Source organism: Oncorhynchus nerka, linkage group LG22, assembly GCF_034236695.1.
Source record: "Oncorhynchus nerka isolate Pitt River linkage group LG22, Oner_Uvic_2.0, whole genome shotgun sequence".
Lineage (NCBI taxonomy): Eukaryota > Metazoa > Chordata > Actinopteri > Salmoniformes > Salmonidae > Oncorhynchus > Oncorhynchus nerka.
In genome coordinates this window covers 36,971,259-36,984,519 of record NC_088417.1, presented here as the reverse complement: position 1 = coordinate 36,984,519, position 13,261 = coordinate 36,971,259, and positions in this window count along the sequence as shown.

The window sequence follows — 13,261 nt, the reverse complement described above, 5'->3', positions numbered from 1 at the left end:
GAACCGTCCCGGAGAGAAGGCAGGTACATGAGACGTCTGGTCTCTGCAGATGGAGTTCGGATTGATTCTAAGGTCCAGGAGGCCATCTTTGTCTTGAGAGACAAAAAGCCCGGTACTGTTGGGGACGTTGCAAACTACTCAGATTCTTAAGTTACTACCGCACTTACTTACAGGACTTCTCAAGAATCTCGAAGCCAATCTACAAACTACTCAAAGTAAAAAATGGTACAGCCATCAGGGAAACCGTGGTAAGAGAAAGGAAAATGTGCTCAGTTGTCATCCAGGATGCAGTGGAATGAACCGAGGCACACCACAGCACACCTGGGTGACTGATAGACACATAAGCCAGTCCGCCTGTCTTAGCCTACCCCCACTTTGACTTGCCCTTCACACTGCATTAGCTTGGAGCTGTCCTTTACCAACGCCAAAACGGGAAGCTGAGGGTGTGGATCAAGAATCCTCTCTTCAGCCAAGAAGAATTACAACCTTCTCTCTGGCAAACTCAAGTTTCTTGCCTTGAAGTGGTCTGTGTGTGAAAAGTTTATTTTACGCCCTTTACTTTACCATCTACACGGATAACAATCCCCTGACATACGTCATGAGCACTGCCAAGCTAAATGCAGTAGGCCACAGATGGGTTGGGGAACTGTCAGACTTTAGGTTTGACATCAAGTACAAACCAGACAAAGTCAATATAGACACAGACACACTATCCCATTTGCCCCTTGGCATAGACCAGTTGTCAGGTGAAGCTGTTCGTGCAACATGGCAAGGGAAACAGGCAGCACAGGGAAACGATATAGCAGCCTTGCACCTGTCACAAGACTATGTAGAGGAACAGTACACTCATGAACCCCTGCCAACTATCGTCCATGGCGAGCTAGAAAAAGCCCAAAGAGACGATCAAGCTATTAGAGAACTATTGATACTAAAAGAAACCAACAGTATACTTACCAGTGAGGCAAGACAAGGAGTAAGTGCCACTACCAAGAAACTGATGCATGAATGGGGGAAAACTACACATTGACAATGGAGTCCTGTACTGGAAAACCAGTCAAAGACACCAGCTAGTCTTAGTCTTAACAGTCCAGTACAAGCAGATGGCATTGAAACATCTTCGTGATGATATGGGTCATGTTGGAACAGAGAGAGTCCTCAGTCTGGCATGAGAAAGGTTCTATTGGCCATTTATGAAGAGAGACCTTGAGGAATATGTAACCAGACGCTGCCGCTGAATCAACCAAAAGAAGCCAGTCACACATGTAGCAGCACCGATGGGCAGCATCACCACAAGTTCACAACCTCGAGTTAGTCTCTATTGACTACATGCATCTGAAGGCCAACAGAGGAGGCTTCGAGTACCTACTGGTTGTAGTAATAGACCATTTCACAAGATTTGCACAAGCGTATCCGACCAGAAGAACAGCAGCCGAAAAGATATTCAATGACTTCACCCCAAGGATCATGCTTCACCATCTGGCAGTCCGACGGACAAATCTGAGTTTGGTGGATGCCAGGAGACATACATACCACACACACATACAGTATCAGTCAAATGTTTGGACACACCTACTCATTCAAGGGGTTTTTCTTTATTTTGCTATTTTCTACAATGTTAAATAATAGGGAAAACTATGGAATATCATGTAGTAACCAAAAAAAAGTGTTAAACACACCAAGCACTCCATCACTCTCAAAAATAGCCCTTACACAGCCTGGAGGTGTGATTCCATGTGTTATTTCGTAGTTTTGACGTCTTCACTATTATTCTACAATGTAGAAAATAGTACAAATAAATGAATGAGCAGGTGTGTCCAAACTTTTGGCTGGTACTGTATATATATATCTGACCTTTTTATAAATGTTATAATTGTGTGACATATGATGGCATTTTGCAAACCCGCTCCCCCCCATCTCCCAAAGAGGAACTGTTTTGACCACTAAAGTTTTGCTTCACTACACGCTCAAGTGTCTATCCAGATGATGAAAAGGCAGAAAAGCAAAAGGAAATTAAAGGAACTTATAGTTAGTTACATGTCATTTGCAGCATCCATGATCATGAGCAAAGTCATTGTAGCCTATCATTTCACTTCCCCTGTGAGAACCATGAGCACAGCTTGATTGGCTTTGCTGTCCCACAACAAAAACCAGAAGCCTACCCAGTGAGCAAAATTACATTGAGAACACGTCTTCTATATGTTTTTTCCAGATGTCCGGTGCATTTAGTTTATTTCAGTAGAGTACAGTTGAGTAAAGTACATTACAGTATAGTTGAATTCAGTAGAGTACAGTACAGTTGAATTCAGTGGAGTACAGTACAGTTTAGTTCCGTAGATTACATTAAAGTAGGGTACAATACTTTACTTTTTTTTACTGTACTCTACTGTGTTCTACTGTATTGCACTGTACTATACTATACTCTTATTTACTTTACTGTGTACTGTAATGTAATGTACTGCACTGTGCTGTACTGTGCTGTCCAAACTTGTGAAACACAGATGTCTATGATTGCTTCAGATCTGGTCAAGTCCAACTCGGTTCAAATCTGAACCAATTATAGACGTCTATGTTTGGGCCAAATATTGTCTGGTCCGGACGTCTGTGGATGTTGAAACCAAGGCCTGTTCAGACGGGACAAAATCTGAACCAAACATAGACATCTATGTTTGGGCCAAATAAAGGCCTGTCCAGACCGGACCAAAAATATAAATAAATTAAAAGGAGTCCAAAAGATGTCTCAATCGGTAAATGCTTAGTGGGTACCTACCAAAGATTGCACTGTGTCCATTACAATGTAAAAAAATGAATATCAGCTCTCAATAGTTATCCAAAATCCATATTACCAGAGCTTCAACTGATTATTTTAAACTATTTCTACGGCGGATTTGCAGCCACAATTTATGAAAGATGCCAAAACTCTGGAGATAGGCCAGTGGTTTCCATCTCTGGCAAAGTCTTCCCTAAATCAATGCTTATGACAAATCCAGCTCCAGAACTATGCATAGAGTCAGCTGGGTAATATTTTGAATACTGTAGTTGAAAAAAAACAGCAACATCAGATAACATTAGCTAGCTAGATAAGGTTAGAAAGATAGCTAGCTAGCTAGCTACCAAGATAGATACAGTGGGGCAAGTATTTAGTCAGCCACCAATTGTGCAAGTTCTCCCACTTAAAAAGATGAGAGAGGCCTGTAATTTTCATCATAGGTACAGTTCAACTATGACAGACAAAATTAGAAAAAAAAAATCCAGAAAATCACATTGTAGGATTTTTAATGAATTTATTTGCAAATTATGGCGGAAAATAAGTATTCCCACTTCTTCGGTGGGGTTTTAGGGCGGACTACAACCTGAAAAATTGTGTATTGCCACCTGCTTCTGGATGCAGAAAAGGAAAAGGGAAAACTAAAACTTTTAACTCCCTCTTTATGTTCAAAAAACATCATAAACAAAAAAACGTAATCCTCAGTCATTAAAATTCACTCAGAGCCCTACACGAATCAGGGGACCTGAGAGAACAGAACTGCTCCAGCCAGTATTCTGTTTAGCTCTTCGCCTGTGATATCATTCAATCCTAAGAAGCCTCCAGCTGCAGATATGATGATATCAATATTTCTTGAATTCTTATCAACTCCAAAAGTGCAGTTTATTAACATATCAATAAATACCAAACATTTATTTTTTCACTATGACTCTGAAATCTTAAAGTTTTAATGTTTGTTGAAACGGTTAAAGAACGGTAACATTTAAAATGTCAGTAGTTGTGTGGCAAATGTATGCTAATTACCACTGTTTATAGTTTATAAAGGTTTTTAAGAATGTGAAGTGAGAACGTTGGTTTGGTGTCTCTTGGTCAAACAGTTCTAGAGTTAATGTTGGTGAATTATGTTATCCTAATTTATGCAAATATGAATTGATATAGTATATAAGGTTTTAAGAATTTAGAGACACGCTGGACAGCTCTTACCCTGGCAATCTCTTCCTCCTTCAATCTAACAGGTGTTACACAGGATTTAGCTAGTTAAAATAAAGGGTATTTCTACGTAATGACGTATTACTCATTACCAAGTGAAAATACCTTCAAACAAAAGATGAGCTTCAACTTTAGTCAACTTTTTTGCAACCTGTAAAAATGGCTTAAATTTCTTACAAAGTAATATGTTTTATTGTTAATAAATGTATTAATTAATCAAAGATATATGCCTACACAATAACATAATTCTGTAGCCTAGATCATCGTTTCCCAACTCCAGTCTTAGAGTATCAACAGCACACATGTTTGTTGTAGCCCCGTACAAAGACATCTGATTCAACTCATAGAGGGCTTGATGATTAGTTGACATATTGAGTCAGGTGTGTTTGTCCGGGATTCAATAAAAATGTGTACTATTTGGTGTACTCTAGGACTGGAGTTGGAAACGCTGGCCGAGATAGCTAAATTAGAAAAACAGGATTGCCCTTTTCTTCCCTTTTTTTAACATGACAAAATGTACATCAACAACTGTCTCTGTCTTCATCTGTTTCTTTCTTGTAAGCATTTGCTCATCCAGGAGTCTGACCTCTTGTAGGAATCTGTGATTATACATGATTTCATGATTTCTATAGTTTAGGCATATAGCTAGGCCTACCTAGCGATCTAGTTATTTGTTGCTTGCTAACACTAATAAGTAAGCTAGTGTTTAGCTACATTCAAAAGGAACTAACGTTACTCAGTGTGTTGACACAAGTAGCTAGTTAGCTAGTGAGTTGCGACTAAAGAATAATTGCCAAGGTTAGAAAACTAGCTAGCTACCTAGCATGATAGCTAATCCCCAAAAACTCAACAGATTGCATGGAAAGTATATTCTGTAGATGGTAACTAGCTAGCTATCTAGCCTAGTTGGTAGGCTAGCTAGAACAAAAATGCCGGCAAACATTTGCTAGCTAGCTACAGTTAGCCAATACTAGGCTAGCTAGCAAACTACCTATGCTTAAATCGTCTAGCAGAATTATATATCCAAAAATGCTAAACCAATTGCATGGAAAACCTACTTTCTGTATCCCGTGTTGATGCTTTTGACCTACATTACAACAGTTTGTTTCTTTCACAGCAATCTTTCATGTCTGGATTTTGCAAACTGACCTTCTTCTCGACATGATGTCAGTGTCAATTCTTGGGATAGATAAATAATTGCACCAATGCATCCCATCCAAAAGTGAGAATGTTCTTCAACCATGAAAACCCTTGCAAGGTTACATGATGGAATAAGAGTCTTCTGATAATTTAAGTGCATTTATAAACCATTATTCAACCAAGCTTAATAGGTTCATAATTTGGCAATTATCTCATGATTTTAACCATAACTGTTTATTCATATGTCTACATTTTTTTATTGATGGTTAAAGTAATTGACCCATTGTCAAATGCACCATTAAATTATGTAAAAAAATATATATATATTTTTTTTATGTGGGCATCAGATTCCATAGCATTTTATTGCAGAGTTATGTCAATGAGGTGCTCGGTTTTCAATTGGCCAACACTGAAATATGGTAAGGTCCGTGCTATCCGGAATTCATGGGACGTCCCTATCCTATTGAAGTTGTCATTTGAAACTGTTAAGGTTATGGTTAGGTTTAGGTAAGGGTAGGGGTTAAGGCTACGCTTCAAACACCCCGACAGCGTCATTGCATTTTGGTACACCTGAATAACATTAATTTCCAATGAAACGCTGCATTTGCCTTGCAGCATTGTGTTGCAGAGGCGGTTGCAGTGCATTCAGTGTGGTGCATATGTTGGATTTATCAAATGTATGCGTCAAACTGTATGCATAGATGGCTTGACAGAAATGGTAGCAGAAGGTGAATTTTGAACTTTTGTTGCACACATATCCAGATGATGCTGTGTGCTATTTTGCGCAATGACACTGTCGGTGTGTTCGAAGCGTTAGGGTTACGCTTCAGGGTAACGATTCGAACACACTGGTAAGACTCAATGATTCATGTTTGTGAATTAAATTCCCTTGTTTGACTAAATAATTGTTAAAGGCCGAGTGCAGTCAAAAACATGATTTCCTGTGTTTTATATACTGAACAAAAATAGAAACGCAGCATGCAACAATTTCAACAAGTTCATATAAGGACATTTGTCAAATGAAATAAATTCATTATGCCCTTATCTATGGATTTCACAATGACTAGGAATACAGATATGTGACCGACCTGCTCAAATCAGTCTTATTTAGAAAATTATGGAAGTGTTTTTTTTTTTTACATTGGATAAAAGTAGAGACTCAGAGCTACAAAATGGTAAATCATACACTGCATTTTTGAGGAACAATGGGAAAGTAATTCTGCTTTGAACTTGTAACCTTACATTTGAGAAAATGGTCTTTGAATGTTTTGATACCTACTGGAGAGTTCTCCTTTGTCTACACCCATTCAGCATTGTTCATACCCTCTGAAGACAGCCCCACTCATAGGTCATGTGCTAAACAGTGAGTATTGTAGATTGTAAATTAAAAGTAGTAGCCTACAATAAGGAAAAATTCCAGGTAAACAGAAAGTGCACAGATAAAAATATTAGATGACTCTTAGCCAGACACACTTGTCTAAAATGATGGGTCATGTGAAAGAAATGTTATAATCCCCACCCATATCTTGCCAAGTGCATGGGTATATAAAGAAGGTGTAAACAGTACAGCCAAATGGTTATTTACATAGTACTGTAGCAATATGAGAAATAGATAGTGTCAATATCAATAAAATATACAGTATGTACAAAAACAATATCAGTGATAGATGAGGTAGTTACAGTTGAAGTCGGAAGTTCACATATACCTTAGCCAAAGTTTTTCACAATTCCTGACATTTAATCCTAGTAGGATTCGAATTAGTTAGGATCACCACTTTATTTTAAGAATGTGAAATGTCGGGGCCTCCTGGCGCTGTGGTTAAGGGCGCTGTACCAGCTGTGCCACCAGAGACCCTGGGTTCGCGCCCAGGCTCTGTCGCAACTGGCCGTGACCGGGAGGTCCGTTTGGCTGATAGTGATATCCTTGTTTCATCGCGCACCAGCGACTCCTGTGGCAGGCCAGGGGCTAACTAAGGTTGCCAGGTGCACAGTGTTTCGTCTGACAAATTGGTGCGGCTGGGTTGGATGCGCAGTGCGGCTTGGTTGGGTTGTGTATCGGAGGACGCGTGACTTTCACCCTTCATCTCTCCCGAGCCCGTATGGGAGTTGTAGTGATGAGACAAGATAGTAGCTACAAACAATTGGATACCACAAAATTGGGGAGGAAAAAGGAGTAAAATAAAAAAGAATGTGAAATGTCAGAATAATAGTAGAGTGATTTATTTCATCTTAACTTTTTTTCATCACATTCCCAGTGGGTCAGAAGTTTACTCAATTAGTATTTGGTAGTCTTTGTCTTTGTCTTTAAATAGTTTAACTTGGGTCAAACGTTTCAAGTAGCCTTCCACAAGCTTCCCACAATAAGTTGGGTGAATTTTGGCCCATTCCTCCTGACAGAGCTGGTGTAACTCGCTGGAGGTCAGGGCTTTCCCATGGCCACTCCAATACCTTGACTTTGTTGTCCTTAAGCCATTTTGCCACAACTTTGGAAGTATGCTTGGGGTCATTGTCCAATTGGAAGACCCATTTGCGACCAAGCTTTAACTTCCTGACTGATGTCTTGAGATGTTGTCTTGGAGCAGTGGCTTCTTCCTTGCTGAGCGGCCTTTCAGGTTATGTCGATTTAGGACTCGTTTTACTGTGGATATCGATACTTTTGTACCTGTTTCCTCCAGCATCTTCACAAGGTCCTTTGCTGTTGTTCTGGGATTGATTTTGCACGAAAGTACGTTCATCTCTAGGAGACAGAACGCGTCTCCTTCCTGAGCGATATGACAGCTTTGTGGTCCCATGGTGTTTATACTTGCGTGCTATTGTTTGTACAGATGAACGTGGTACCTTCAGGCATTTGGAAATTCCTCCTAAGGATGAACCAGACTTGTGGAGGTCTACAATAGTTTTTTCTGAGGTATTGGCTGATTTCTTTTGATTTTCCCATGATGTCAATCAAAGAGGCACTGAGTTTGAAGGTAAAGCCTTGAAATAAATCCACAGGTACACCTCCAATTGATTCAAATGATGTCAAATAGCCTATCAGAAGCTACTAAAGCCATGACATTATTTTCTGGAAATTTTCAAGCTGTTTAAAGGCACAGTCAACATAGTGTATGTAAACTTCTGACCCACTGGAATACAGTACATTTTAAGTGAAATAATTTGTCTGTAAACTTTTTGTCATTTGTCATTTGTCATTCCAGCTTCAGACGCAATCGTTAGGCAAGGTTCATTTAAGTGTAGGAAAGTATGAAACACTGTCTGTGACACCAGTAAGTACAGATAGTAGTATAAATCCCCTTGCACAGACCCCGCAGCTGGACAATTTCCTAATGGCTTCTGGAGGGAAATGCTGTAGGAATGCTCTACCAGTGTCGCTCATTCAGCTACAGAAACTTTCAACCGGTTCTCCCAATTAAGCAGCGGGTCGGAGTCAGGGGCCGAGCCTTCTCTGGTCTCTACTCCTCCCGTTACGGGGTCTGAGCCACCGAAGCCTCCCACCATTAGCTCTGACAAGTTGAAAACTCTAATCATTGGTGACTCTATTAGTCGCAGTATTAGAATTAAAATAAATCATCCAGCGATCATACACTGTTTACCAGGGGGCAGGGATACCGATGTTAAAGCTAATCTGAAGATGGTGCTGGCTAAAGCTAAAACTGGCGAGTGTAGAGAGTATAGGGATATTGTTATCCACGATGGCACCAACGATGTTAGGATGAAACAGTCAGAGGTCACCAAGCGCAACATAGCTTCAGCGTGTAAATCAGCTAGAAAGATGTGTCGGCATTGAGTAATTGTCTCTGACCCCCTTCCAGTTAGGGGGAGTGATGAGCTCTACAGCAGAGTCTCACAACTCAATCGCTGGTTGAAAACTGTTTCTGGCCCTCCCAAAAGATAGAATTTGTAGATAATTGGCCCTCTTTCTGGGACTCACCCACAAACAGGACCGAGCCAGGCCTGCTGAGGAGTGACGGACTCCATCCTAGCTGGAGGGGTGCTCTCATCTTACCTACGAACATAGACAGGGCTCTAATTCCCCTAGCTCCACAATGAGATAGGGTGCAGGCCAGGCAGCAGGCTGTTAGCCAGCCTGCCAGCTTAGTGGAGTCTGCCACTAGCACAGTCAGTGTACTCAGCTCAGCTATCCCCATTGAGACTGTGTCTGTGCCTCAACCTAGGTTGGGCAAAACTAAACATGGCTGTGTTCGCCTTAGCAACCTCTTCCATTCCTGCCATTATTGAAAGAGATTGTGATACCTCACATCTTAAAATAGGGCAACTTAATGTTAGATCCCTCACTCCATTCCTAGATGCCCTTCTATACTCCCTCCACCTGCCCAAGGACGTCAGAGTACAAAAATCACTTAACCACCTAACTGAGGAACTCAATTTAACCTTGTGCAATACTCTAGATGCAGTCGCGCCCCTAAAAACAAAACATTTCTCGTAAGAAACTAGTTCCCTGCTATACAGAAAATACCCGAGCTCTGAAGCAAGCTTACAGAAAATTGGAACAGAAATGGAGCTAAACAAAATTGGAAGTCTTCCGACTAGCTTGAAAAGACAGTACCGTGCAGTATCGAAGAGCCCTCACTGTTGCTCGATCATCCTATTTTTCAAACTTAACTGAGGAAAATAATAACAATCCAAAATTTATTTTTGATACTGTCGCAAAGCTAACTAAAAAGCAGCATTCCCCAAGAGAGGATGGCTTTCACTTCAGCAGTGATAAATTCATGAACTTCTTTGACGAAAAGATCATGATCATGATCATTAGAAAGCAAATGACAGACTCCTCTTTAAATCTGCGTATTCCTCCAAAGCTCAGTTGTCCTGAGTCTGCACATCTCTGCCAGGACCTAGGATAAAGTGATACTATATCTCTTGACACATTGATGAAAATAATCATGGCCTCTAAACCTTCAAGATACTGGACCCTATTCCAACTAATCTACCGAAAGAGCTGCTTCCTGTGCTTGGCCCTCCTATGTTGAACATAATAAACGGCTCTCTATCCACCAGATCTGTAGCAAACTCACTAAAAGTGTCTGTAATAAAGCCTCTCTTGAAAAAGCCAAACCTTGACCCAGAAAATATAAAAAACTATCGGCCTATATCGAGTCTCCCATTCCTCTCAATTTTTTGGGGAAAAAGCTGTTAAGCAGCAACTCATTGCCTTCCTGAAGACAAACAATGTTTACGAAATGCTTCAGTCTGGTTTTTGACCCCATCATAGCACAGAGACTGCACATTTGAAGGTGGTAAATTACCTTTTAATGGCATCAGACCGAGGCTCTGCATCTGTCCTCGAGCTCCTGGTTTAGATCTTATCTGTCGGAAAGATATCAGTTTGTCTCTGTGAATAGTTTGTCCTCTGACAAATCAACTGTAAATGTTGGTGTTCCTCAAGGCTCCATTTTAGGACTATTATTGTTTTCACTATATATTTTACCTCTTGGTGATGTCATTCGGGAACAATGTTAACTTTCACTGCTATGCAGATGACACACAGCTGTACATTTCAATCAAACATGGCGAAGTCCCAAAATTGCACCCTCTCTGGAAGCCTGTGTTTCAGAAATAAGGAAGTGGATAATGTCAAATCTTCTACTTTTAAACTCGGACAAAATGGAGATGCTTGTTCTAGGTCCCAAGAAACAAAGAGATCTTCTGTTAAATCTGACAATTAATATTGATGGTTGTACAGTCGTCTCAAATTAAACTGTGAAGGACCTCTGTGTTACTCTGGACACTGATCTCTCTTCTGACGAACATATCAAGACTGTTTCAAGGACATCTTTTTTCTATCTACGTAACATTGCAAAAATCAGAAACTTTCTGTCCATAAATTATGCTGAAAAATAAGTCCATGCTTTTGTCACTCCTAGGTTAGACCACTGCAATGCTCTACTTTTCGGCTACTCGGATAAAGCACTAAATAAACTTCAGTTAGTGCTAAACACGGCTACTAGAATCTTGACTAGAACCCCAAAATATGATCATATTACTCCAGTGCTAGCACTTTACACTGAATTCCTATTATGTCAAGGGCTGATTTCAAGGTTTTACTGCTAACCTACAAAGCATTACATGGGCTTGCTCCTTCCTATCTTTCCGATTTGGTCCTGCCGTACATACAGTTGAAGTCAGAAGTTTACATACACCTTAGCCAAGTACATTTAATCTCAGTTTTTCACAATTCCTGACATTTAATCCTAGTAAAAAATCCCTGTTTTAGGGCAGTTGGGATCACCACTTTATTTTAAGAATGTGAAACGTCAGAATAATAGGAGAGAAAATTGTTTATTTCAGGTTTTATTTCTTTCATCACATTCCCAGTGAGTCAGAAGTTTACATACACTCAATTAGTATTTGGTAGCATTGCCTATAATTTTTTAAAACTTGGGTCAAACGTTTCAGGTAGCCTTCAACAAGCTTCCCACAATAAGTTGGGTGAATTTTGGCCCATTCCTCCTGACATACAGTGCCTTGCGAAAGTATTCGGCCCCCTTGAACTTTGCGACCTTTTGCCACATTTCAGGCTTCAAACATAAAGATATAAAACTGTATTTTTTTGTGAAGAATCAACAACAAGTGGGACACAATCATGAAGTGGAACGACATTTATTGGATATTTCAAACTTTTTTAACAAATCAAAAACTGAAAAATTGGGTGTGCAAAATTATTCAGCCCCCTTAAGTTAATACTTTGTAGCGTCACCTTTTGCTGCGATTACAGCTGTAAGTCGCTTGGGGTATGTCTCTATCAGTTTTGCACATCGAGAGACTGAAATTTTTTCCCATTCCTCCTTGCAAAACAGCTCGAGCTCAGTGAGGTTGGAACAACAGAGCATTTGTGAACAGCAGTTTTCAGTTCTTTCCACAGATTATCGATTGGATTCAGGTCTGGACTTTGACTTGGCCATTCTAACACCTGGATATGTTTATTTTTGAACCATTCCATTGTAGATTTTGCTTTATGTTTTGGATCATTGTCTTGTTGGAAGACAAATCTCCGTCCCAGTCTCAGGTCTTTTGCAGACTCCATCAGGTTTTCTTCCAGAATGGTCCTGTATTTGGCTCCATCCATCTTCCCATTATTTTGAACCATCTTCCCTGTCCCTGTTGAAGAAAAGCAGGCCCAAACCATGATGCTGCCACCACCATGTTTGAAAGTGGGGATGGTGTGTTCAGGGTGATGAGCTGTGTTGCTTTTACGCCAAACATAACGTTTTGCATTGTTGCCAAAAAGTTCAATTTTGGTTTCATCTGACCAGAGCACCTTCTTCCACATGTTTGGTGTGTCTCCCAGGTGGCTTGTGGCAAACTTTAAACTACACTTTTTATGGATATCTTTAAGAAATGGCTTTCTTCTTGCCACTCTTCCATGAAGGCCAGATTTGTGCAATATACGACTGATTGTTGTCCTATGGACAGAGTCTCCCACCTCAGCTGTAGATCTCTGCAGTTAATCCAGAGTGATCATGGGCCTCTTGGCTGCATCTCTGATCAATCTTCTGCTTGTATGAGCTGAAAGTTTAGAGGGACGGCCAGGTCTTGGTAGAATTGCAGTGGTCTGATACTCCTTCCATTTCAATATTATCGCTTGCACAGTGCTCCTTGTGATGTTTAAAGCTTGGGAAATGTTTTTGTATCCAAATCCAGCTTTAAACTTCTTCACAACAGTATCTCGGACCTGTCTGGTGTGTTCCTTGTTCTTCATGATGCTCTCTGCGCTTTTAACAGACCTCTGAGACTATCACAGTGCAGGTGCATTTATACGGAGACTTGATTACACACAGGTGGATTGTATTTATCATCATTAGTCATTTAGGTCAACATGGGATCATTCAGAGATCCTCACTGAACTTCTGGAGAGAGTTTGCTGCACTGAAAGTAAAGGGGCTGAATAATTTTGCACGCCCAATTTTTCCGTTTTTGATTTGTTAAAAAAGTTTGAAATATCCAATAAATGTCGTTCCACTTCATGATTGTGTCCCACTTGTTGTTGATTCTTCACAAAAAAGTACAGTTTTATATCTTTATGTTTGAAGCCTGAAATGTGGCAAAAGGTCGCAAAGTTCAAGGGTGCCGAATACTTTCGCAAGGCACTGTTGCTGGTGTATCTGAGTCAGGTTTGTAGGCCTCCTT